Raw genomic sequence first — 24869 nt, forward strand, 5'->3', positions numbered from 1 at the left:
CGTTCTAAGAAAAGTATCTTCTGGTTGTCATTGACGCTTTCACCAAATTTGTGAAGCTGTACCCTGCCGCCACGACTAATTCACGTGAAGTATGCCAGACATTAGAATCTCAGTATTTCGCAAATTACAGTAGACCCCGCCGAATCATCAGTGATCGAGGTACCTGCTTTACTTCCTCCGAGTTTGAAGAATTTCTGAAGGCCAATAATATAATTCATGTGCTGAATGCCACTGCCTCACCCCGGGCCAACGGCCAAGTCGAGCGGGTTAACCGTGTGTTGGGCCCCATGTTGGGTAAACTGACGGAACCTGTGGACCACGCAGATTGGGTCCAACAACTGCCGAACATAGAGTTTGCATTGAATAACTCCGTCCACTCCACAACCAAATTTGCCGCTTCCGTACTTCTATTCGGTGTTGAACAACGAGGTGTGGTAGTAGATGAACTAACCGAACGGTTGGGTGAGAGAACGGAGGAGGTCGATGCCTCAGAGGTAGACGTCCGGAGATTAGCCTTCCGTAACATTGTTAAGTCCCAAGAATATAATTCGGAATATTATTCGAAGCATCACCTCCCTGCCGTTAGTTTTGAGGAGGGGGATTTCGTAGTTATTAAGAATGTGGATACTTCGGCAGCACGAACAAAAAGCTTATCAGGCGGTATCGTGGTCCGTATGTGGTTCATAAAAAACTTCCGAATGACCGATATGTTATCCGGGATGTAGAGGGCTCCCAAATCACCCAACTACCATATGATGGGGTCCTAGAAGCCTCCAAATTAAAGCTATGGGTTGCCCCTGATCAAGATTGCACTTCTGATAGCCAAACAAAGGCGACACCAGCCACTTAAGATTCTTATTTACCCCCTTCGTTGTTAACAATTGGAATCGAGGTCGATTCCTCGTCAGTACGGCCGAGTTGTAAGATTCCAATTATTTAAAGTCTGTTAAATACTCATGTATATACCGAAACCGGTATTGTAGTATCGATGTTAGTAATAAGTATCGATTGTTAGTAATAAGTATCGATTGTTAGTGATAAGTATCGATTGTTAGCGATAAGTCCTCGATAGGTTGAGAGACGGCGTCTCTCTTCTCTTCCGGCAACGAAACGAACAAGTTGTCTCTGCGCAGACAACCAGAATTAAATCAGAAAATACTAATTAATCCTTATCTTTATTGTTCAATATATAGCTATTTACACTGTAAATAATTGGAATCTTACACAATATTAAATATCATGTTAATAGCTCAGAAAATAACCAGAGGGACGGGGCTAACTTTGACCGCGTCAAAGTTTGTATACCCTTGAAAGTTTTTTGGTAACTCTTTCCTTTCAAAGTGGAAAAACGTTTTATCTAAAAAGGCTAATGTTTGCGAAAGAATGGCCAACAATCTTAGCATAGGAAATAACGAAGATATTGATCAAAGTCACTGTTTTCCACCGATTGTTCCTATAGGAGCTATGTGATGTAGTAACCCGATATTTATCAAATTCGGCACAGTCATTAACAGATATACTAAACTAACAAATATTTAATTTGAAAGCAATCGCGTCAAAAGTAACGAAGTTATTGACAAAAGTCACTGTTTTCGACCGATCGTTCCTATGGAAGCTATATGATATAGTCACCCGATCTTGATCAAATTTGGCATAGTCGTTTATACGTATAATTAACTCACCAATATTAAATTTCACGACAATAGCTCAAAAAATAACGAAGTTATTGAGAAAAGTCACTGTTCGTGACTTTGGCGTTTGTATGGGAGCTATATGATATAGTGATCCGATCCCGCTGAATCCGAGATATACAACGCCTGCAGTATATACAAGCCTACATGCAAAATTTCAGCTCTGTAGCTCTTACGGTCTAGGAGGAGTTTGCGTTGATCCAGACGGACGGACACGCGGACGGACGGACGGACATGGCTATTTGAACTCGTCTCGTCGTGCTGAGCAAGAATATATATACTTTATATGGTCGGAGATGCTTCCTTCTATGCGTTGCACACTTCTGACCAAAATTAATATACCCTTTTTGCAAGGGTATAAAAAAGTTATTAAGAAAAGTCACTGTTCGTGACTTTGCCATTTGTAGGGGAGCTATATGATATAGTGATCCGATCCGGCTGAATGCAAGATATACAACGCCTGCAGTATATACAAGCCTACATGCAAAATTTCAGCTCTGTAGCTCTTTCGGTCTAGGAGGAGTTTGCGTTGATCCAGACGGACGGACGGACGGGCGGACGGACATGGCGATTTGAACTCGTCTCGTCGTGCTGATCATATATATACTTTATATGGTCGGAGATGCTTCCTTCTATGCGTTGCACACTTTTGACCAAAATTAATATACCCTTTTTGCAAGGGTATAAAAAGAAAATGTGAAAGCAAGAGTGACCGGAAATTAAGCAATAGTCTTAGGGAAATTGCTACAAGTTTTCCAAATGTCTTGTCAGCTCAGCTTCTTAAAGGACTTCACTCTGCATAAATGTGTGCGTGTGTGTGTCTGATGTGTGTGTGTGTGTGTGTGTGTGTGTGTGTGTGTGTGTGTGTTTATATACACTTCAACTTAAGTCCTACTTAATTGCAAAGTAGAAAGTATTTGTGAGGACGACTTAAGAACTTTGCACAACAGACTCAAGCACACACACACACACACACCCGCAAGACTCACACCTTTTCTTGGCACCCGTCTTGCATATCCTTTTTGGCATTTACTTTTAGCAAAAATGAAAAACCATATTAAGACTATATGAAAATCATTCTCAGCTCTCGAGGCTAGGTCGAAGAAGCTGCAACTAAGCCTGAAAAACAAAAGAACTCGCGGGAAAAAAGGACCATAGCTGGAGTTTTTTCACTTTAGTGTCATTTTCTAACACTGGTTTAACCACAAACAAATGGAAAGAGTTAAAAATGGATGGGAATTTTGAAAGAAATGTGACTTGTTTAGTGGAAATCTCCAGGCAAGTTGTAGTTTAACTTTTGAAGACCTTATAGACTTAATGGATCATATATTTATAGTCAAAGATATTGATATTTAACCTTTAGAAGGAATTTTATGCTTTACCAACACTGTCAGTAACAGAAATATTGCTTTAGAGCTAGTAAGTTCGAAGTGATATTTGATACTAAAAGAAAATAGTTCAAATTAATTGACTTTCAGTTTTAAAGAGACTAAATTAGCTTATATTTTCAAAACTTCTCTGTCAGACAAATTGTTTATCCTAAATCAAAAAGTAAACCCTTTTTTTATCTTGAACTAATCCGACATAGATAGGTGATTCAAGACAAAATTAATTTCGTTCTAGGTTTTTTGTTTTTTTCCTCCAAGTGTTTTTGGTTGCAGGTGTTTCATGGGGTATCAGGGGTTAATGATAGTCAAACGAATGCGTGCCGGATGCTAAGCCTTTTGTTTCGATTCAAAGTCAATGATCTCTCTTATGCATTTATGCGAATAATTTGTATTCAGATATACATACATATATACTTTTATTTTTTGCCATGTTGCATTTTGTTTTCTTTCAAAACTGAGTCAGAGGTATATTTTTGAAAACGAAAGGGAATGAGGGGAGAGTGAGGGGGATGGCTGGTGGTGTGTGTATTGAGGAAAAACATGTTGAAAACTTTTAAGCGTATTATAATTAATGCCGTCAGGCAATTTCTTTTCTTTATCGTTTTCGTTTTACGCGTTTAAGCCCGCCCTCATACCAACAAATTGGCCCACACCCCTTTTTTGGCCGAATTCTGCATTAAGCCAGCAGCTCCTCTATCCGAATCTAAAACAATCAAAATCTATAATAGCCAGCCAGATATCAAGAAATCTCCCTTATATAAATACGTATATATGACTATATAGAAGTCTGAGTTAGGCAGAGAGAAAGAGAGAGAGAGAGAGCGAAAGAAAGTTGTAAATGTTAGTCAAAATAATCCTAATGAAATAAGCCTGGCCCATGGCGGTAATTTATTTGAACCCGTCTCTTCCTGTTTTCTTGTCTTTTGCTGCTCCTGTTGCCTGGCCTGCCATCTGCTTCGGAATTGGCAATTGTCTCAGCTTTTTGTGTTTTTGGGTTGTGTAATAAATTCATTTTTTGTCTTTAGACATGTAAAACTATGCATGGAATTGAGTGTGTGTATGTGTGTGTGTTTGTGTGTGTGTGTGGTGTGTCTTAGACTTAATCCTTTGTGTTGTTGATTTGGGACCATCATCAGGTGAGGCCAGAAAAACTCAACAGCCAAAGCAACGAACTGCCCAACCTCAGAGTCTCACAGCCCCTTCACTTTCTTTTTGAACCTCTTCTTCTCGGGCACTCCCTGCCCACCTCCTCCCTTGTCGCTCTGAATGGATTGTCTTAAGTGGTTCTAAGCTTTGTCTGTGAAGCAAACCAGAAAACATGCTTATGCAAGCATGGAGCTGGGAGCTAGAAAACTGAACGTGGAAAGTCTTGGTCTCTAGTGGCATTAGCAGGCTGCTCAAGGCATTGCAGCACTTCATTAGTTTTTGCCATGAAGGACATACATATAGACGAGATGGCAGCATAGTCTGAGACAATGTACAACTGCGCCACACGATAATTGAATGCAGGTCGTTGAGTTCGGTTCGGGTCGGTTGTCGAGTGAGCCGATTGAAGAGAGAAAAAGTCATTGCCAAATCCTTACAAAAGGGATTATGATGTGTATTTTTAGTCAAAGTGGCATACAGTTCTCTCTCTCTCTCTCACATCACTTTAACTCAACTCAAGAGACAGTTACTTGAAAAGTATTTACCTATGTATGTGCTATGCAAACTTATGCAATTGAAATAGGACACGGAACGTTTGATTAATTGATGACGTCAATTGAAGTGAAGAGCGAAAAGTAAATATCAAAAACAAGCAACTAGAAAGTTATCTCTGATTTTGGGCGCTAATCCTATTAAATTCTCTCAAGAAAACTAAATTTAAAAATGTTAAAAGAATGCAAATAAGCATTTAGAAAATATATATTTTTTTGCGTGTGTGTTTAAGTGTGTGTGTGTGTGTGTTCGACAAAAGGATTAAAAATATGAACTTGCAAGATCAAACTGCAGTCATGTGTGCAGGCAACAGCGGCAACAACGGTTGTGTTACAAAAGGACATGCTTGCCACAAAAGGATTTTCACAATTTGTCAAATACCATTAAGTGGTGGACAAGGGCAAGGACAAGGACACCAAACAGTAAGGCAGAGAGAGAGATGGTGAGAGAGAGAGAGGGAAATGGAGAGTAAGACCTCCGCTTGTTTATAAACCCAAAGGACATACAAAAAATAAGGGATTTAAATGTCGATAATATGTCTGCAAACACACACACACACATACACACACAAACAATTGCACTCACACACACGCAGAACAAAACTCACAAAATGTTTGCACAAAATGTCAAAAATCAACATGAAATTGTTGAACTAGAAATAATCGCAGCCAAGAAAAAAAAGAGGGGACAATCAGCAAAAAAAATGAAGAAAAGATGAAAAAATGAAATCAGTCCAAAAAAAGGAATTAATGCAATAAATGTAAACCAAGAACCACTGAAAGAAACGCAAAGAATTGAACCTCTAATGGCCCATGGCATATATGATGGATGTGATAAAAGTTTCTTAATTAATCAAACAACTTTGTTTGAGCGGGGCTTCAGGTCAATCTTACTAATTTATTTGTAAGATTTTAAATCATAGGCAGCACAAAAGGTGAGCAGGTTGTCTGTATAGCTATTTCAAAAACCACCAAGTTCTATCATCAAAAGATTTCGCTAAAGAATCCACAATTGTAAATGCCATACCATATCTTCAACGCTAAAAGTAGTTGGGAATTCAAACCACATGAAGCGAAAAAAGAACGGCAAACCTTGCAACTGCAGATTCCACCTTTTTTATGGACGCCATCACAATTAGTGTAAAGGGCTTCGCCTTAACCAACTAACCGTCGGGCCCAAATATTTTTGTTATCGTATATTGTACTATATTCAAAAAACATGGTTTACAGTATGTGTAATAAGGCGGGTCTTTCGTTTTTGGTGTTTGTCTAGATTTCGACCTTTTTTTGAAGTTAATCAAAACTGGATTTTAAATTTTAATATGATTTTTAGCAAAATAAATAAGTTTAAATATATAAATTTTATATTTAATGTTTGTATTTTAAAACTTGTACTCAAAAATTGAAGAATTCATTAACTCTTGGGGATAGTTTCATTAATTAAACAATCAATCAGGGGGAATTTAGCCTTTTTCGTTAGTTGATTTTCATAACATTTGGAGTTTTTTTAAATTTGTATTAGTGGCATGTATTAACGGCTTCAAATATATATACATATAATTCATATAAATTATATTTGGTATTTAAATTTAACTGAATTAAGCAAAGGAATGAAACAGTTGTGTTTCTTCCCACTCAGTAACCGCTCTCTCGTAATAATTTCACACATCACGCATACGCAACGTATATATTGCATACATTGTGTTGCGTATTTGTGTTACTCTCTCCCTTTGTGTGTGTGTGTGTTTGTTTGGGTGTTTCGTATGTTTAATTACAACTGATGCTGATTGGGCATGCAGATCATGCTGACAACGTGTGCGAAACTAATTGTCACACCTGCTTGTACGTGATTGCAGTTTATGTTGTGCGCCCCAAAAAAAAATTGTCTTACACAAAGTTTTAGATAGGCTTTAGTTAGTTAAACACACAGAAAAACTAACTAACTAACTAACATTCGCTACGTGGACACATCACATTCACTTATTGTCACCAACTTAATGAAATCATTGTATAACAATCAATCAGGTTTCATTTTCATTTATTCACTTTCATTATAATACTAATCAGATCCATGGGTGATTTTGAACACTTTTTGGCATAGGCTGCATTACAATCACCACCACGTTTGCCAGACTCGTTTCAGACTCTTGATATTCACCATCCATTCGATGCGTTAGTTTGTCATTCGAACTCGATGGAGTTAATATAATGTGTAGAATCTCGCCAAGTAAACCGCTTTCATGGCTCAAGGGAACAGCTGCATGTTCACAAATCACTCGTAGCAAACAACTCCGTCCGGTAGTCCCATATTGTCCAATATCATCTCAATGCCACGATAAATAATCCAACGATATATGGCACCATAGTCAAACTGCTCATTTCCATTTGTCTCCTTCTCTCTGGCCGATACGGTCATCGGTTTGAGATAGACACGCGTGATCTCTGTTGAATTGGTGGGCAGAAAGTATTCTGCTTTCAACACATAGCCAGATGTAACTGATTCGAAATGTAAACCATCAACAGGTATACCGATACCGCCAATAAATTGTAAACGTGTCGGTGTGGTGGGCGGAAAGATAAGCGATCTACTAAAGCGTTTGAGGTGACTATTGCTACTGTAACTGCTGGAAGCCGTAGCAGAAGACAGTAGAATCCATAGCCAAAGAGCTAAGCCAGCAAATGTTCGATCCATTTGGTTGAAGAACTAAAAAAGAACTGGGGGCTTAAGAATTTTCACATCTCCAATGAAGCTCAATTCCCTCTAAACAGAAGTCAACTCACTTTCTTTATTCAAACTTGCGGTTTCTCGTTTTGTTTACTTTCATTTTAAATTCAGTTCAATTAGCACTCATGTGAGAAGTGCCCTGATCTAGTTAAATCAAAATTAGTCGTTAACTAAAGACCATAAAAACATTTAAATACATGTGACAAAAGAAGAATTGAAGCATGAATAAAGAACCTTTTTTCGAAGAGAGAATAGCAAGGTAAAGGGAACTCTAATACACTTTATAGGAATGAAGTATGAGGCTTTAGTTTTAAATTCTGTATACCAAAAGTAACGATCACTAAATAAACAACGTAAATTTCCATTAAAAAGCTAATGTCTTCACTTTCTTGGCACATTAAATGCAGATATTAAATTACGAAAGACAGTTTTGGTTTACTTTTTTCTTCATTGTTTAAGAATAAGATGCCGCCGAAATTCGCTAACTGCCCTGCAGACCCGACGCAGCCACCAATGGGTTAACCCATATCACTCATTCTCTTTCATTTTCATACTTATTCTTAAGCGCCAGCCTACGTGCTGGGAAATTAACCGTTGCATCTTGCGCTTTAAGCTTACATGTTAGGTTCTATGCTTGTTACTAAGCGGCGGACAGAACAGTTTGGTTACAGCCGCGAGTAAGGGCGATTAATTTATAGCGGCTCGCTTACAAACGGCAGATATTAAATTACACTCGCTTACAATCATAGCAGCTCTCAAACGGCTCGCTTACAATCAAACGGCTTTTATAATAACGACTCGCATACGGCACACACACCATACACACACCCATTAGCATAAGAAATACACGTGGAAGAAATAAATGAAGTATCACGTGAAAAGTGGAGTGTTTTCTTGTGGGCCCGCTATAACATCGAACCTCAGCGCCAAACTCAACAATTCTATAAATTATGCCAGGAATTAATTCTATAAATTAATTCTATAAATTACGCCATAAAGGCAATGAATGAATTCTATAAATTAATTCTACAGATTAATTCTATAAATTAATCTAACAGTGGTAAACCACTAAATGAACCGAAAAAGTTAATTATTTAACTCAACTCGACGGGTCAACCCACGGTTCTACACGCCAATCATATAGAGGTTAACCTCGATGATTGCATAACCAATCACTAAATTGTGATACATAACCTCAACGGTCATGCAGCTGCCGTTCCTAACCTCAAACAACACGCGTGCTACGATACGCGAACAACCGCACCTAAGTGCTACGCCGATGGCGCCCTGGAATTTCACAAATACTCAAACCAGGGCTGCATCGTACTATCCAGAAAGTAAAGTGCGAATGGACATAGACCTAAACACAGCAATACCAAGCGCGGCACAACTTGCAGCCCGTCAAGCGATACCGAAAGAGCTTCCAACATTTGATGGCAATCCTCAGAACTGGCCTCTATTCTACAGTAGTTTTCAGACAAGTACGGAAATCGCTGGGTATACGAATGCAGAAAATCTTATGCGGCTGCAAGCTAGCCTGAAGGGAAAAGCACGTGAGTTTGTTCAATCCAAACTCCTGTTACCAGCAATGGTCCCTGAAATCAAAAAACATTACGTATGTGTTTCGGTCGGCCAGAGCATATTTTGCACAACTTACTGGAAAAAAGGCGGAAACTACCCGCAATAAAAGATAAGCTTGAACCACTTATCGAATACGCACTGTGTGTACGAAACATCTACTCAACGATGGAAGCATGTGGACTCACAGGTTACATGCAAAACCCAATGCTCGTACAAGAGCTACTGGAGAAACTCCCCACACAATTGAAGCTGCAGTGGGCAATGTTTCCCAAAGACACTAAGGTACCATCAATGGAATCTTTTAGCAAATGGATCTACGACATAGCTGAAGCAGCAAGCCAGGTAACTTCGCCGCTTTACCATAAGAAGAGCGGAAGCCTAAATCATCACACAGAGGCACCTAAAGAGCAGGTCAAGGAAATTACGTGCGTCGTATGTAACGAACCTGGGCACAAAATACACAGCTGCCCATCGTTCAAAGCCACGCCACATCAACGAAAGATGTCTTTTCTGAAAAATCACAAGCTCTGCCAACAATGCCTAAACCGTCATCATCAAAAGTGCCAACGCGAAAAGGTTTGCGGCATACGAGGCTGCCGAAGCAAACATCACCCATTGATCCACGAGATGCAGCCAATACCAAAGGCTGCGAAACCCAGCAGCCCAAACAGGCCAGCTATGGTCACCAACGTGCATACGCGGGAGGGCAAGCACACCCAGCGATCCAGAGAGTCTGGCTCAACATATTTCCGTGTCATTCCAATACAAATCATCAATAAAATGAAAGTCACTAACACCTTTGCATTTCTAGATGAGGGATCGGCACTAACGCTCATCGACAACAAGGTCTTTAAGCAACTCGGCTTAAAAGGCGTTCCAGATCCACTGTGCCTAAAATGGACCAACGATACAACACGCGAAGAAAATGCATCGGAACGTGTCACGCTTACCGTTGCCAATCCACATAATGGCAATCAATTCTACTTGGAAGAGGTTCACAGAGTAGATACCCTGGATCTACCTGTACAGTCTATCGACATAAGGGCTCTCGCCAAAGAATTCCCTCACCTAGCGGGACTACCGATAGCATCATACACCAACGCACGCCCAAGCATCCTAATCGGCACAAATAACTGGAACCTCGCGTGCCCGGGATGGGCACTACAAAGCTCCACGCCATCAAGGGCCACTAGAGCTAATGTCAGCGTTCACATGTGTGGATGCCGAGACGCAGACGCCAAGCTGCATGAGATCATCAAACAAGCGTTCTCATTAGACGCTACCACAGCAAAACCGCTATCATCACCAGAAGAAACTCAAGCTCTAACCAGACTTGAATCTACTTCCGCCTTGAAGAACGGCAGGTACGAGGTCGGTCTAATGTGGAAAGACCCTGAAGTTTTATTACCTGATAGCTACGCAAACGCACTAAAACGGCTTAAATGCCTACAAAAGCAATTTTCCCGACAACTACAGTTGAAGGAGCAAATCACCAAGCAAATCGAAAACCTCGTCGAAAAGGGCTATGCTCGCATGCTGACGCCGGAGGAAATAGCTGCACCAAACAGACGGACATGGTATCTACCAACCTTCATAACTAAAAATCGAAATAAACCAGAGAAGGTCCGGCTTGTATGGGACGCAGCCGCCCAATCCGGCGGCCAGGCCCTGAATGACTACATCTGGAGTTGTCCAGATCTCCTAAACTCCCTGTTTGACCTCTTACTCTCATTCCGAGTGGGACGAGTGGCGATCTGTGGCGATATCGCCGAGATGTTCCACCAGATCCGAGTGAGACTAGCAGACACCCATGCGCAAAGGTTTCTGTGGTTCGACAGCAAATCCGAGAGGCAAGAGCCTAACGTCTATGTTATGGAAGCGCTTACTTTCGGAATCAATTGCGCACCCTGCATTGCACACTTTATTCGTGACAAAAATGCAGATCGATTCTGCCAACAGTACCCTCAAGCAGCACAAGCCATGAAGGACTACCACTACGTGGATGATTTTATATACAGCGGCGACAACTACGTGGAAGTCGGAAACATCGCAACTCAAGTCAGAGACATCCATGCAGCAGGTGGTTTCCACATACGCAATTGGTCTTCGAACTCAAAGGAGGTCCTACGAATACTAAAGAGCGGAATCGCGAATGCTACTCCCCGAAGCTGTCGAAATTACCGCAACAGAAAAGGTACTCGGCTTATATTGGATGCCGAACTCCGACGTATTCACATTCATCTGCAAGTTCGCCAGGCTGAAGCGCAACGTTTGAGACAGCGACAAAATACCAACCAAACGCGAGCTCTTGCAAGTACTTATGTCAATGTACGACCCACTCGGCTTCATCTCTTGCTTTACAATAGAGCTGAAAATCCTACTGCAAGAAGTCTGGAGAAGCGGCATTGGCTGGGATACTGGTTTGCCCGACGCATTGTTACCCAAATGGATACGATGGAAACGGATCCTTACAACAATCGCCGGATTGACCATCCCGAGATGTTATTTCAACAGCAGCGATCAAATCCATGATGTCCAGTTACACACGTTCGTTGACTCCAGAGAATTGGCATACGCAGCAGTCTGCTTCCTTCGGATACGCCAGGGGGAAAGAACCTACCTCAGCTTCGTGGCCTCCAAGGCGAAAGTGGCACCGTTAAGTCCACTATCTATACCAAGGATGGAACTGCAGGCCGCAGTTATCGGAGCAAAGCTGAGTAACCGAATCCAACGCAATCCAAGTTTGTCAATTAACTCGAGTTGTTATTGGTCCGACTCAAAGACTGTTCTCAAATGGCTTCGTATGGATCCACGAAAGTTTCAGCAATTCGTCATGCAACGCGTGGGCGAAATACTGGAATTCACAAACGTTAGCCAATGGAACTGGGTTCCAACCAACCTTAACCCTGCAGATCTTGCTACTAAAACAAACAACGCCAATAAATATAAACTTGGCTACACGGTCCAGACTATTTGCTGCAGGATCAACACGAGTGGCCAAAATGCGATGATTTGGGGCCACCAAACAATGCTGAAGTCAGGCATAACATACTCTTCATCGACAATTCGCCGATGGAGCTAAAACTTAACGCGGAATATTTTTCCGACTGGCGCAGGCTATATCGAGCTTTCTTCTTTGTTCTATACATTGAGAAACTGAAAGCGAAACCAAAAGAAGGCATCAGCAACCGGCGTTCGATGACATCAAATGGAAATTTAATCCACCAGCCGCTCCTCATATGGGGGGAGCATGGGAACGACTTGTTCGTTCCGTCAAGACAGTACTCTAAGCCATCTGCCCAGCGAGAAAATTCACCAGCGAGGGCCTACAAAGCGCACTCTGGGAAAAGAAATTCATCCTAAATTCCAGACCGCTTACTTTTGTCTCTCTGGACAACAAAGACGACGAGGCTATCACCCCTAACCATCTACTACTAGGATCAGCAAGCGGCTATAAACCAGTCTTCGAAACCACACATACCGTACAGCACATGTGGCAAGCTGTACAAGAATTCGCCGATCAATTCTGGCGACGATGGGTACGCGAATACGTTCCAGATTTAGCCAGGCGAGGAAAATGGTTTACGAAGAGACCACCAATAGCAGCTGGAGACGTCGTTGTAATATTGGACGAGACTCTGCCCCGAAATAGATGGCCAAAAGGTATAGTCGAGCAAACAATCCTGGCCAAAGACAACCAGGTGCGTCGAGTGATCATCAGAACTGCCAACGGGACTCTTCAACGGCCCGTGGCTAAAGTAGCTGTATTAGACGTCGGCTGTTTTGGAGCAAAGCAACCCCCTGAAGAGAGCAGCTTTACTGGGGGGGAATGTTGCCGCCGAAATTCGCTAACTGCCCAGCAGACCCGACGCAGCCACCAATGGGTTAACCCATATCACTCATTCTCTTTCATTTTCATACTTATTCTTAAGCGCCAGCCTACGTGCTGGGAAATTAACCGTTGCATCTTGCGCTTTAAGCTTACATGTTAGGTTCTATGCTTGTTACTAAGCGGCGGACGGAACAGTTTGGTTACAACCGCGAGTAAGGGCGATTAATTTATAGCGGCTCGCTTACAAACGGCTCGCTTACAATCATAGCAGCTCTTAAACGGCTCGCTTACAATCAAACGGCTTGTATAATAACGACTCGCATACGGCACACACACCATACACACACTAATTAGCATAAGAAATACACGTGGAAGAAATAAATGAAGTATCACGTGAAAAGTGGAGTGTTTTCTTGTGGGCCCGCTAAAACATCGAACCTTAGCGCCAAACTCAACAATCGTGTTCATCTAAAGCGGCTTCACCAAATCAGATGCACTAAAGAAAATATAATACAACTGTACTTTGGCACGTTTGTGGTTGTTTAACTAACCTAGTATATGACTAGAATTACAATCAGAATTACAATTGGAAATGATTCTGCGAACTTACGAATACCTCACGGCTTATTGTTATATTAATTCTTTGAATTGAACTTAGTACATTTTTTAAGCCTCTTATGAACATAAAAAAAAAAAATATTTAATGTAGTTGGATTTTTATAATTAATTCAATAGACAGAAAAGACAGATTAAAGAAGGAGAGTTCTGTTTTTAAGTGTCATTTAAGTACTTAACAAGTTGTTAAAAAATGGAAAATGTTATTAAAAGTTACTATTGGCAAAGAAATACATATAGTTTTTATATAAAAAGTGCCCCTTTTAGGTGGTTGGGTCTTTCATGCTTCGATTAAATATTTCGTAACAAAATTTTTACCTTATTAACATTGGCTTGAAGATGAAGCTTATTTCTACAGAAATTCAAGTACTTATAGCTAACAGCATTCAATATTAGATACAATAACATTTTGTGTCCAAAACAAATAAGCGAAATCAATTTACAAAGTACAAACAATTTGACCCAAAAATTTCAATCTAATTATGCATGGTCACTATGCGGGTTACTTTTGCCGAAAATTCAAATAAACAAAAGCCTTCTATGCAAAAATGAAAACATAAAGAATACAGAGGAAAGAACAAAAGGTTCAGTTGAAACACACGTGCCTATCCGGAGTGTGTGTGTGTGTGGAAGGGAATTGACAATTGTGAGCCAAAGAGACAAAGAGTGAAAGTGGATTGAAGTGGCAATCAAATAATGTTAGGCCTTTCGACCTTTTCCAAATGAGATTAAACTAAAAGACCAAAAAAAACCGAAAAGCAACTGCCGGCAGTATTAAAATATTTAAAATACACCAATGTATCCCCCATTGAGGAGAGTGTGTGTGTGCTTGTTTGTGTGTAGATGTATGGGTGTGGGGTACATAAAGAACATAGGGCAATGAAAGGTACCCTTAACTTGGCTTTACCGTGTTTAATTGAGTTTGAAATAGCTGCCAGATTTTTTTTCTCCCCTCCCGCCATTCTCCCGCCTAGTTTGTGTGTATGCCACAATCCTTTTTATATACTTTTTTTTTTGCTTTAGTAAATTCATTTATTTCAATTGTTGTTGAAGCATCTGCCCCATGAGCTGCCACAGATGCCGCCGTTGCCGTTGCCGTTGCCGCCAACAAAGACCGTAATCTCTACTCACTATACGACATAATAAGCAGTTTTTTATGCAGGGCACACTGTGTGTGTGTGTGTTTGTATGTGACTGTGTGTGTGTGTGAGACGGAGTTTTTTATTGTTTCCGGCCGCATTCCAGCGGCGCTTTCGACAGCAACGGTGGAACCAATACAGTTATAAAATCTGTCAAAAATATTGAACCTTATATTCCATTATACAAATTATTTCTATGTTTTTTAATTTTTTATTAAACCCTAAGTATTAGCCAGTCAAAAATTACGACTGTAGTTACAAAATGAAAACAAAAATAGTTGTAAGCTTTGCCAATCTGTTTTTGGCTTCATTTAGTTGTAAATCGCAACTAGTTTTATCGTTGAAGATATGATATGGAACTAAAAATAAACATGAACCGGCTTATACTATAGATTTCACTATGCAAAGTGGCTAAACTGTTATGCCTAATTATATTAGACATTTACCATTGTACATATTTAACTCCTATTTCTTGCCCATTTCTAACCCAATTGTCGGAATCGCTGAGGGCGTGTCTCTGTCTGCATAGCTTGTGCAACTTTCAAAACGGGGCCAAAGTTTTGTCTACATTCGTTTCATTTTATAACCCAAAACAACTGCAACAACAACGACAACAACAACAGCAACCAAATACGTATAATAAATAAAACAAAACAAAAGTTTTTCAACTTTTTGCCGCCTTTTTTGTTTAGCATTTGAATGGCAGACAGAATGAGAGTGAGAGAGAGATAAAAGAATATTGAGTAAAAGAGACCAAATTCGCTAGTCTCTTGACTTATTTTTACGAGTGTCTGCCAAATGGGCGGCAAGTCAGTTACGCCCACCACATCCGCACCCAACAGGCTGGCGCCTCCCTTAAACCAAAAAAAAAAAAAAGAATTTACTTACAAAGTACTTATTTGCCTATTTTAAAAGCCATTTCGTATAAATAGCAACAACAATCCAAAAGTGAAAGAGGGCCCGAAAAAGAACTGACATTGCCGTTGGCTTAAAGCAAAGGCAAAATGTAATAAAATTAGTCCTCAACTAAAAAAAGAATGCAGCTGTATAAACAAATACCTGATAAAGATGGTGAAAGAACCCTTTTTTCATATGCCAAACTAATTTCTTGTTGCCTAACCCAAAAAAATTGCTGCAGGCCCTAGACCCAAATGGCTACAAGACTCTCACTCTCTCTCTCCCTTTTAACTCGAAATTAGCATAAAATGTTTTCACATTGTGACAATCAAGGAAATTCTCTTCCCCCTACCCTTAAGTTGGACATTTTTTATGAAATTTTATTATTATGTTTTGCATAATTTGCTATTTGAAGTTCTTCTAGCCAAAACTCTGCTTTAAGGACTTTTGTGAAAACTGCCAACACATTCAATATTGAGACAGCACCCCAGCAACTGAAGGGATTGGCACTTTTTATTGTGCTCTCTACTAAAATGGCTAACTAAAGGATACACACACACAACAGATTCAACTCGAATGCGACAATTAATTCTGGTGAATTATGACCACACAAAAGCTGAAAATGACCAAAAAACACGAGCAGCTGTCAGTGCAGCAGCAGCGGAAACGAAAGGACAGGACATATCTAGGACCTACCATCTTTTGGTGGTTTGTGGCGAAACATTTTTCGGTTCTAATGCAGCGAAATAGAGAAACGGAGGGACAACTCCCTGGCGTGTCATTTGCAATATGACAGTTTCATGCAGAATAACTACACACATATATACACACACATTTACAGCCTCGCCGGCTAGTCATCATGTGATGGAAATCTAAGCCTCATATCTTAACTCTCCACTAACACCATTGCTGGGCCATATAGTCATATAATTTATGGCCAAACATTTCAACATTTCACAGGGCTCCCTCAAAACTATTGTTTCAATGTGTGTGGAAAAGTGCATACAACAAAATGCAAAAGTCGCGAGTTTCCTTAACTAGAAATGGTAAAATTAAAAGGCACCGACTAAACTATATTCTAACTATTTTCACAATACTTATATTGTTTTTTTTATGATTCGTTTAAATAACAAAATAAGTTGCCATCAGGCCATTGTATATGTTATGTATCATTTAAAATCTAAAAAAAGCATTTCCCAACATTGTTAAACCTAGTATTCCTTAGATATGGTAACATTGTCATTACACATCAATAAACGGTCAGTCTAGCATAAGCTCTCAAGAAGAACACGCGTACCTCTCTACTGTGGACACAACATTAATGGCGACGAGGCAAAAAAGAAATTAAAACGTTAAGCTACAATAATTGTGTAAAATCTACACTAGGCGGCATAAATATTTTGACGAAGAAAAAGTTGAGCATTTTGTTGTTTAACTTTTAAATTTCTTTTTAGAAAATTATTATTTAATTTTCCGAATTGTGTATGGTTAATACAAACTTAAAAATAGGAAAACAAAATTTTTTTGAAACAAACTTAACAAAATTATACTTAAAAAACATATTTTAGGCTTAACAAAATTAATTTAACTAGCTTATATTTAGTAAAATGTATAGCTTCAATTACTTTTTGGAGGCGTCGCGGCACAGAATCCACTAAATTTTGAAGGATTTCTGGAGATATCTCTTCCCATAAGGAAGAGAGCTCAGAAATCGTTTCTGTTCTCTTGCGCTTCAAAAGAGACCAGACGTTTTCTATAAGTTTAGCGTTGGAACATCCAGATCCTTCAAAAAGTTGTTATCATCTGGGCTTTATGGCATGGGGCGTTGTCCTGCTGGAGAATAAACGACAGCCCGATGAGCCGATCTCCGGAAGGAAAGGCATTTTCATTGAGGGTGGACAGGTATTGGCCTTGGTTCATCGAACCAGAGAGGGGAATGAAATCCCCAGCCCATTATATGCCACACATCCCCAGAACATCACAGAGCCTCCACCATGGCTCACTTTTTGACAAACGGGCCGTCTCTTTTGTCTTTGCTCGATGGGCAGCTTTACAAATACTTTTTTTTTTGAAGAATTATACTCAAAGGAGCTTTCATCTGTCCACAAAACACTTCTCCAGAACTCCTTTGGTTTGTGTATATGCTCCTTTGCAAATGCTAACCTTTTTAACTTGTTAACCTTTGAAATGAAAGGAACGTCCTTGGCTACAAATGTTCCGAACTCTCCTTCTTTCAAGCGCCGTCTGACTATCCTCTCGCTGATTGACTTATTGGCTGTCAAATTCAGCAAATCGGCTGCTTTTTGAGGCTTCAGCAATACTTTTTTTTTAAATTCCCGTTTTTCAACGAGTTATACTTTTTGTCCTTATTTATTTGGTAGTGCACCATTTGTTGAGACACCTGGTACTCTTTGGCAATGTCCACTATTTTTTTTCCGGCGTGAAACTTAGCCACAATTGCCGATCTAACCTCCAAACTTAATTCAGCCGTTTTACCCATGGTTTACAATATGCCTTTCTAAATTTTTATTTTTTCAGTATCTTAAATATTTATTAAATTTAAATTCATAAGACTTTTGGTTCAAATGCGCTCAAAACTGAAATCACATGTGCAAAATGATTTCGTCAAAATACTTATGCCACGCAGAAATTTGATGTTCGCTTGCATTCTTATAAGCAGAAAGAGAATGCAAAAGCTAAAGAACTTAAAATTTGCTGTTAATAGATTCTTTGTTTTGACATTCATTTTCGCACCGTTATTTAACGGTACTACGCATGGACAGCTTCAAGAGGCACAAAACGATTTCGTCAAAATAGTGCCGCCTAGTGTAGTTGGTCAGTCATTGATTCTCATCAAGATGGCCAATAGAAAGCGCGGAATTTCAAGAATTGCTTTCCCAGCAACGGCAATTCACAACGAACATTCTAGAACAACAACGACAATGATCAGAGAAATTATTGAGAATAATTCTGCATCTAGTGCTAGTAATTCAAGCCACGCGGGTGAATTAGCTATGTGTCCTCCATTTCACAAATTTGACAAAGACAATCAAAATTGGGAGTCTTATCTAGAACAGTTATCGCAACATTTTAATGCATATTCGGTCAGTGCAGACGAAAAACAAAAAGCATATTTTCTTCCTTGGTGTGGCGTCAGTTTGTTCGAGCTTCTTAAAAATCTCTTCGGGAGTAACAACTTAAACACTCATACATATAAAGAGCTCACAGACAAACTTACTGTACATTTCACAACTAAGCGTCATATTGTAGCAGCGCGCTACGAATTTTTTAAGAAAGAGATGACACATGGTCAACCACACAAAGAGTGGGTAGCCGATTTGCGCGGGATCGCTTGTGAATGTCAAGTTGTGTGTTCTGCACAAGGTTGTTTGTCCAACTACGTAGATGAAATGATCCGGGATCAGATCATCGTACAGACCCCGTATGATGCAGTACGGGCAGCTGCTCTTCAAAAGCACCAGCCGACTCTTGAAGATGTGCTCATGGTTGCGGAGACCTATGAGACAACGACAAAAACCGGTGCAACCCTTAAAGACAAGAGAGAGAGTCAAGTTCCACTCAACGCGATCCATACATTCAAAAAGTATCAGAATAAACCGAACAAAGAGAAACAGTGCAAAAATACGTGAAAGTCGTGTTCTGGGTGTGGAACGTCTCACACTAGAGAGAGATGCAAGTATCGTGACGCCGTATGTTACAAATGTGGTAGAAAAGGCCATATATCAGTCGTGTGTATGTCAAAGCAAGACAAAAGTAATTCGCAAACACAAAAAAGAGAAGAAGCAAATTTAATGAAGAAGTAAACACTATAACGGGTCAAGTCAAAAACGAAAACCGTAAAATGCTAATTGATGTCAAAATATTGAATCAAGTTATTACTTTTCAAATGGACTCAGGGTCAACAGCTTCAGTGATAAATTTTGAAACATATTTATTACTGAATAAACCAAAATTGCAAGAATGTTCCAGACAATTTTTCGCATATACACACATTCCAATACCAATACTAGGCGAATTGCACACTGTCGCAAGGTTTGGGGAAAAAGTCGAAAATATTGTAATCAATGTTACTAGTAAAAGAGACGAAGCCAATTGTTGCTCGTTCGACTAGTTAATCTAGCTCCGCCAGTGCCTTTGAAATAAATTTAATCCATTAATTCCTTTGGTTAGGTAAGCGGTAAGCGGGAAGTTTTTTAATTCTGCAAGTAATTTCAGGTTATTTGACAAATTTCTTATAACTAATAATTTTACAATCTCATTTCACTTACTCTAGTCTTGGCCTCTTGGCTACGAAAAAACAACTGAACACGCGGTTCTTATGTATGTACTTAGATCAATGCAGCTGCGTATTTTTCGCGCTTATGTGTCTACTTATGTACTTTACCGCAAGAGTAAGATGAGAGAGAGAGTTTTAGAGTTTTTAAAGAGCGTCATTCTGTACAAAGTTTATTCGCAGGCCCAAATTTCGGCAACATTCCCCTACCAGCAAGCGAGCCACTGGAGCTTGCTTCATCTTTTCCGACATCGAGAACTGCTAACTTCACTGCTGGTCTGGAGAGGACACCTAATTGTGTTTGTACCTTCGCCTGGCGGACTTGACCATCCTCTGCTGTGGTCACTTCGACCACTCGACCCTTAGTCCAGGTATTACGACGCTGATTTTCGTCCACTATAAGTACGATGTCGCCTACACCAATTGGCTTTACTTTTTTATGCCACTTTGACCTTCGTGTTATGTTTGGTAGCATCTCTTTGACCCAGCGCTTCCAAAATAGGTTGGCGAACATCTCACTCTGGCGGAGCGACCATTTATAGTCGATTTGTTCCGGATCGCAAATCGATTTTTCTCCATTTGATGAGCCAAGCAACAGATGATTTGGCGTAAGAGCTTCTTGATCTTCGTCGTCCAGGGACACGTATGTCAGGGGCCTAGAGTTAACCATCATTTCCACCTCTGCCATGGCGGTAAGAAGACTTTCATCTGAAAATTTTTGATTTGGTGTTATACGGTACAACACGGTTTTGACGGAACGCACCAAGCGCTCCCAGGCTCCTCCCATGTGAGGAGCTGACGGTGGATTGAAGTACCACGATATTTCCTGCTGCGACAATTCTCGATGCATCTTCGCATCATCCAGTTGAAGTTTGTCTCTAAGAAAGGTATCGGTCCCTCGAAAATTAGTCCCGTTATCGCTATATATTTCCTTTGGTGTGTTCCTCGGCGCGATATATGGCGTCTTAAGCCCATTAGGCATGAGTTTGTGGTTAGACTATGCACGATCTCAAAGCTTATTGCTCGCATTGTGAGGCAGATTATCAGCATGCCCCATCTTTTCAATGTCTTTCTTCCATCGATGATTGTTAGCGGCCCAAAATAATCAACTCCTACATACGTAAACGCTGGCTTGAATGCGCCCAGTCTAGCCCTCGGTAGGGGCGCCATTAAGGGTGCAATGGGTCGAGCACTACTCAGCTTACATTGTTGGCAATTTCGACGAATCCCTTTAAGGAGAGGTCTTAGTTTTGGAATAAAATATTTTTGCCTCACCTCATTTACTGTAGTCTCATGATTCATGTGATAGTATTTTTCATGGTAGTGCCGAACTATCAGCTTTGTAACCTAGTGTTGGGTGGGTAGAGCGATTCGTCCTTCAGGGATGCCAGCGAAGCGACTGGCTCGATCGCGTACGCACAATACTCCGTGGTCATTTAACAAGAGTTGTAACCTCCATAGTGGACTGCTTCGGCAAACATGGTGGCCGTTTTCGGTGCGACTTTTGTCGCTATTATGTTGCGCTTCAGGCGTACAAACTTTAGGGCATAGGTGAAGGCATCTTGACGTGGGCTCCACCGCATGCCCAATATTTTCTCATAAGAGTGTATCTCTTCACTGTTAAAGAACTGTTTTTCTTTGAAGGTTGTTGTGTCGCGAAGCGCAGCGAGTACCCGTTTGGAATTCGAACACCACTTGCGCATATGGAAACCTTCGCGTGCATGGACTTCTCTAACTTCTTTCGCTAATGTAATGGCTTCTTCTTCTGAATGGCATGAATCGATGTAGTCGTCTACGTAGTGACTTCTCTGAATAGCTTTAGCTGCCGAAGGAAACTCATCTGCGTGTTTTTTAGCGTTCAGGTCGCGCACATAGTGCGCTATACAGGGGAGCACGTGGCTCAAAATGTCAACACATTTAATTGGAAAGTTTCTATGACGCCTGTTATCTGATTTTGCCATAGGAATCGTTGTGCTTTAGCGTCTTCTTCTCTTACTGCTATTCGATGGAACATTTCGGCGATGTCACCGCTCACGCCAATTGCTCTCATTCTAAAGTTATACATAATCTGCAGCAAGGGCACGAGTAAATCGGGTCCCTTCAGAAGAAAATCATTTAAGGCTACTCCCGATGATTGAGCAGCCGCATCCCACACCAATCTGACCCTGTCAGGTTTATGTGGATTTCGTACAGTAAAAATGGGCAAGTACCATGCATTTTCGGGTTTCTCCAGGACTTCTTCCTCTGTCAACTTTCTGGCATAGCCTTTGGCTATCAAGTTTTGTATTTGACTATGTAGCTCATTTGCAAAAGGAGGGTCTGCTGCCATTTTCTTTTGCATGCTAAGAGTCGTGCTACCGGAGCTATTTGAAATACACGGGAACATCTTTCCAAGCAATCCGTGGTGTACATCGCGAGCTGTAACTAACAGTGTCCTCCAGAATCTGTAGAGATCGCTCTTCATCAGGGGACTTGGTAAACATCGGAGGTGATTTTTCCTCCGTTAGCAAATGTTTTTTAACCATATCATGCAAATCCAGTCGCATTGACACCGATGCAGGTTGAGTCCTCCACCAGATCGTCCCGATCCGCCATATATAGTCCATCCTAGTCTCGTTTTTGCAGCAATTGGTTGCTGCCATTTTCCTTCGCGCACCTTTCCTAGGCAAGTTTTATAAGTGCGGATATCTCTGTTTTATCCTATCTGCTATCATTGTCTCGGCTAAGAGACTGTGCAGACTTCATTTACTTTAAATAATTTATTACCCTGTCCTTGTTTTGAGATTCTCAAGTTCAGCTGCTTGGATTCCGGCTCCTGCGGACTAACGTCGCCGGTCCATCTAATGCATAGGGGATTGGCGAAACCTTTCACTTCGAGCGCATCAGCCAATTTTTCTTCTACAAGTGTTACAGTCGATCCGTCGTCCATAAATGCGTAGATATCGACGGATTTCGATTTGGAGTCCAAAGTGACTGGAACGATTCGAACATAGCATTCTGGCTGGTTGGTTAGTGACCCACGATGATTGTGCAGACGCTTTCCATCACCTCCTTGTGTAGAAGATGATGATGTTTTGCTTTGCAGCCATTTATGTCGCAAGTTACGCGACTCCAGCAGGATCCGTTGTGGTTTTTGAGGCACTGAGCACATAGGTGATGGTTATTTATTGCGTTCCACCTGCCTTCGACTGACATCCGCCACAACTTTTCGCAAGACACTAGTTTGTGGTGTCCTTTGTATATCGCACAGAATGTGTGTTTATGGTTATCTGTGGGCGCTGCGGTATGTGTATGCATCACTCCTCTGTTGGTTCTCTTCTTGTCGCTTTCTAGTAATGTGTTGGGCGTCCATACACGACTCGCTGCTTCAGCCAATCAAACAACCAATCCGCTAGGTGCTGTATGTTCGGGTACGGTATGGATTTTGAGTATAGGGCCCAGTTAAGCATCATATCAGGTCCCATCTTCTCGATAAGCTCTTGTAATAACGTAGGGTTGTTCAGGTGCGCATCTAGCTTGCTTGCCTTAATGTGGTAGCGCACATATTTTTAACCGCAAATGCAAACTCGATCAGCGGTTGTAGCTTGCCCTTTGGAGGCGGCAAATTTCGCACATTCTCCATCAACAGTTTTATTATGTGTTCCGGGCGTCCAAAGTACATTCTCAAAGTACTTATAGCGCTCGGCAGCATTTCTGGGAACAGTAAGCTGTCTCGCACGGCTTCAAGGGCCCTACCTTTCAGACATCTCTGCAGACGCATAGCGTTCTCCTCGTTGCTGTATCCACCGATCCGGGTGCTAGTTTCATAGGTGCTTATGAAAAGTGGCCAGCGCTTTGCGCTCTGGTACTCGTCGCCTGTGGAGTGTTGTTGGCACTATCATCCGTTATCATTATGTAACGAGGTATTCCAGCAGGATGTTGTGGATGGTTCTTCGCTTCTCCGTTTGACTGTGCTCTTGTGTGGAGTAAGGCGTACTTACGGCGCAGATATTCCCTTTCGAGGCACATTTCGTCCTCTAATTGTTGCAAAAGTATTTGCTGATCTTCCGGCATCGCTTCATCTTCCACGTGCTGATCTTTGTCACCTGGCTGGTTAACCTTGAAATGTGATTCAGTTTCGAGGTTATGTTCGCCTTCATCAGGCACGTGGCGACATGTCTCGCACATCCAGGAACTCGAGGTGGCACTGTTTTTCGATCCGCAGCAGGTGCAGTGGAATTGAGATGCACACCTGGAGCATGTGAGCATTTCCTGGTTGGCCGGCTCCTGGCACAGACCACAGTTTCCAGTCGGTGCCATGTCTATACGTAATTTTACGCGTGGTGAAATTTAAATTTGTTCTTTCCTTGGGATTTCTGTAGTCCCTCCTCTTTAGGTCTCTGTAGCTCTACTACACCGTAGGAATTAAAGAATTTACTCAAAATTCTTTACGAAAGAGTAAATTTAATTTCCAATAGAAATTAAAAAGAATTTCGATAGAAATTAAAAAGAATTGTTGCTCGTTCGACTAGTTAATCTAGCTCCGCCAGTGCCTTTGAAATAAATTTAATCCATTAATTCCTTTGGTTAGGTAAGCGGTAAGCGGGAAGCTTTTTAATTCTGCAAGTAATTTCAGGTTATTTTACAAATTTCTTATAACTAATAATTTTACAATCTCATTTCACTTACTCTAGTCTTGGCCTTTTTCTACGAAAAAACAACTGAACACGCGGTTCTTATTTTCAATGCAGCTGCGTATTTTTCGCGCTTATGTGTCTACTTATGTATAATAAAGTACCGCAAGAGTAAGATGAGAGAGAGAGTTTTAGAGTTTTTAAAGAGCGTCATTCTGTTTGTTCGGACAAAGTTCCGTTTTATGGTACAATGGTACAAAGTTTATTCGCAGGCCCGAATTTCGGCAACACCAATCTTTTCGGAACAGATTTATTTAAAAAATTTGGTTTCGAGCTTTGCTGCAAATATAAGTCAGTGTTCGAGCCTGCCATGGGTACCATAAAAGATTTCAAAGCC

The 24869-nt window shown here is 40.8% G+C and overlaps 1 pseudogene; it reads right to left on the reverse strand.

The window, feature by feature from the left end:
- Positions 1-6810: 6810 nt before the first annotated feature.
- On the reverse strand, positions 6811-7468 carry LOC124461009 (annotated as a pseudogene).
- Positions 7469-24869: the final 17401 nt, after the last annotated feature.

Source organism: Drosophila willistoni, unplaced genomic scaffold, assembly GCF_018902025.1.
Source record: "Drosophila willistoni isolate 14030-0811.24 unplaced genomic scaffold, UCI_dwil_1.1 Seg172.1, whole genome shotgun sequence".
In the NCBI taxonomy this organism is placed as follows: Eukaryota; Metazoa; Arthropoda; class Insecta; order Diptera; family Drosophilidae; genus Drosophila; species Drosophila willistoni.